We start from the raw sequence: 4,146 nt of genomic DNA, 5'->3' as shown, positions 1-4,146 counted from the left end.
CCCGCCCTCTTTGACAAAAAAATTATCCTCAGGCCAAAAAATGATCTTAACGACTTTGAAAGGCAAAAGCCCTAACGATAATATCGCCCCTCCCCTTAAGTGCCTTTCCTTTCGAAATTAAGCCAACCAGCTAACGCTTTCTTCTTATCGGAACTTTGCGATAGGCTTATGCTCCGTTGGTAGCATGTCTTCTCTATATCCTTTTATTTTAAACGATGGCCTCAAGCTAAATAAAACAAATGTATACAAAATAACTGTTTTTTCCAAACGATGGCTGTCCCGACCAAAAAATGTCAGAACTGAATTGTTATTTTTTTTTTTTTTGGCCTGTTTTGTTTTGCTTTTATTTGTTTGTGCATTGAACCGGGAACCGGGAACTTCACATTTCACGCCCAATTGCGTGTGGTAGAAATGCTAGAAGGCAAAGTTTTATTATCTCTGCGCGAAACAAATTATTGAGTCTTCTTTATGTATACTGCTTATACACGTCTTTTATTGCAATTTTCAGTACGTCTGATATGCCTGGGCGAGTCCACATCAAAATCAACTAAGGGCCTGTTTATATGGAGCAGAGTTGTCCCTGGTAAGAGGGTTACCCTCCATACCGAGCCACCCCGGGCGAGAGAGCTTTTCATACGTTTCTTTATAAATAGCTGCGAACTGTTTACATGAGAAATTGCAAAGTTGGCTCGGGGGGCAGGGTGACCCTGGGTGGAGGGTCACTCGCTTTGAAGGTAGGGTGACCCTGGGGAGCGAGCCAACTTTTCTCCATATAAACAGTTTGGTTATTTTTGCCTCGCCTAGGAGGGACAAGTTGACACATACGGAGCATGCTCAAACGCTATAATCGGCCAAAACAAAATTGCAAATAAATTGAAATCGAAGTCAGCGGTAAATTAGTTCAAAAAATGGTCTTTGCCAATGATTCAGCGTTCCTGATTTAAGAAAAAGCAGCCATAATAGAGGTTTTAAAACAACTCTCGCCAGTCTTTTGAACCGAGAGGGCCAAGTTTTGGCTCGGTCAACAGGGACAACTTTCTCATATAAACGCTCGGCAAAAGATACCTCGCGGAAGAGGGTTACCCTCCTACCAGGGACAACTCTCTTCCATATAAACAGGCCCTAAACTAGTAAAGTAACCCAAAACTAAACTTAAAACTAACTTAGGAAAGAAAAGTTAAGCGAGCCTTTGTTTTAAAATATTTGCGTATTTATCGAAAGTTAGAGTAGCGAATGATAGGTTTACATTTGTATGGGGTAGTTTTATTTTTAACAGAGTAGTTATGTGGCGTTATGTTTAGTTGACAAAAGAGCGGTTTCACAATGATTGCCGCTAAATAAAAAGTAAATTAAAAATCCCTATTAAAAATCAAGACAGAAAAATGCAGTGAATTAATACAGACTCGTGACAAACCACTCTTTCGTCGATGCTTAATGAGTTTATTAGGAGTTTGAACCGTTGGAAGAGCAAGTTCGTGTCTGGTCGAAAGCGCGTAAGCCCGTTGTTTTTATCAAACTGATCGCTAAGCAACTTAACCTATTATGATCGGTGCCAAACCTACGAGACAATTTTCTACGAACTTGCATGTGCCCGAACGGTTTTATGACTCGAGAATTGGAAATAAAATCTCGTTGAATGTTGCCAAAAGCTGCGCTTGCTCTTCCAATTATATTAGAGCAATACGTAAGGGAAAAGTGGGTTATTGTAGGTTGGTATTACAGTAATTTGAAAATCTTGAGTCGATGAGAAAAAATATAATGTTATATTATATATATTTGCGACGCTTTGCTTAGGATATCATATGGCTATTTTTATTGTTCAAAGAAAAAGAGAATAAATAAATATATCAATTTGCTAGACTTGGTATCTTTGCCTTGTTTTGTTATATAACGTCTTGCAAAATCAAGGTTGATTAAAATGAAATTTCTCCTAACAATAGGCGTTGAGAATTAAAAATCATGAACTTAGTTCTCAGAACTAAAATTCAAAGAAATAGATGCCACCAGTATGGAGAATTCATACTTTGAACTATAGGTCGAGGGTGGAAACGTTGAAACCGATCAATTTCCCCCCCCCCCCCCCCCCCCCAAAAAAAAAAAACCCAAGAAGAGAAGGAAACTGATTTTTCAAAAAAAGAACATCGCCTTTTTCAGTGTTGGTGAAGTATAAATTAGAATACTGGAAGTTCTGGCTACGAGTTAGCCTCGATAATCAGGCGTAATTAAATTTAGACAAATTTAAGCCCAATTTAGAGTTCAAATGTACTTCATAGGTGGCTAAAGTTACGTATTTCCGGCTGTCGTTTCTTACTTTTCGGCGGAGAGAGACGAAATACGTCTACGTTCGCAGGCTACACAAAATCCAGTGTAGAACACGTGGCTTCCATGATGTGTTGCAAGGAAGTCCAATCAAGTAATACTGTAGCGAGATTTCTGCGCCATGGATCGCATTTGAAGTACTATTTCAAAAACGAGTGCGAGTGTTTCATCACGATTTCCAAACACGAGAAAACAGATGAAAGCACGAGGCCGCTTCGGCCGAGTGCTTTCATCTGTTTTCGAGTGTTTGGAAATCGTGATGAAACACGATGCACGAGTTTTTGAAATGACTTCTCTAAAGAAACAATACAAAATTATGCAGTGTCGTATTTTTTCCCATTTTTCTTTAAAATGCCTTGTATGTGTGATTTGTTGTATTCAGTCGGCATTCATTGTATTTGTGAGCTTTTGTTTTTAATTATCCAATAGTTTCGCGTTGCACCAAATTTGTATTCTAAAAGCGTTGTGAACTTGAAGGGATTTACATATTGTTTTTGCCATGGCCGAAGGAAGGTTTCGCTCCCCGAAAACAATCGAGGAAGAAGAACTTTGCGTAGAGAGAGCAGTACCGAAGTCTACCAGATATAAAAATAAGTGGGCAATAGGGATTTTTGAGGATTGGCAACGAGTGCGAAGTGTCAATGTTCCAATACTCGAGGTTGGTGGAGTTTTTAAAGAGTATGAATTGCACAAAGTTCAGCCGCTTACTCGTAGTGCGACAATTAGTGTCGATTCCAGCAGTGAGTCCGTGTCACGGAAGGTAGAAAAAGTTTCTCAGAATGTGGATATGGATACTATGCCAGTCTGTTTTGGCGACTTTAAGAAATGTACTGTAAACTTTAATTTCAAATGACTTAGGCTTGTCAGTTTGTAATTTGAAATGTTTTTCCTGGTCATTGTTTATTAAAAATTAATGATTCATGTAAAGCTGTGTTTGAGTAATATATGAATATGCAGATTAAGAACAATTTTTTCACTAGTGATGAAAACGTGATGAAACACTAGTGATGAAAACGTGATGAAACACTAGTGATTTTCAACTGGTGTTTCATTGAGTTTCCAACTCATCCACCTGACCCGAATGGGGCGCTCTGGTTGGCTTATAACGTCATGAATTATTAATGAGTTTGAGAAGTGTGAAATTATTACTTTACAATAACTGAGCGAAATCTCGCGCGCTGATTGGCTAATTTTCATTGTCAATCATACACAGACGCATGAAACTCGTAGCTGACGCAATCAGCGAAGGTTTTGTCAAACTTTTCAGCACTGATTTAGCACTGTATTCTTGATGAGGCGAGAATTATACCACAAAACTTCATCTAAAATTTATCTAAAATTTATCGGTTAAAACTTAAGAAACCAGTGCGACCTGAGAGCGAAGGGAACTGGATGTTTATTGAGGATTCAGACCGAAAATCGACGGTGAGCGGGAATGTGTACTGTCAATGAAATTAGAAAGCTGAACCACGTTTTAGCGGATTATTTTGTGAACACTTTTCGGTGGATTAAAGGTTAGTTGAACAATTCGAATTTCCTCGTGTATTTCTGGCGGATTCTTACCAAACTTTTAATTTACGAGCCTGTGAGTGTGATTTTCCAAATTACAGCGACAAAATTTAGATTCTGCGGCCGTACGGCAATCGCATCTTCCCCGTAGATTTCTTTCCTTCGTTTTAAAATCAGTTTTGGCTTTTTGTTATTGTAAAAAACAAATTGACATCAGTTTTTTATGCGTCTGTCCTGTTATTGATGATAAATTTCGTCATAACATTGTCAAAGTTTGTTGTAGATCCGCTCGCCTTGCGGCTCGCGAATCTACAACAC

This window comes from Oculina patagonica, chromosome 10 (genome assembly GCF_052425735.1).
Source record: "Oculina patagonica isolate OP01 chromosome 10, crgOcupat, whole genome shotgun sequence".
Taxonomy (NCBI): Eukaryota; Metazoa; Cnidaria; class Anthozoa; order Scleractinia; family Oculinidae; genus Oculina; species Oculina patagonica.
This window is presented reverse-complemented; position numbering follows the sequence as displayed.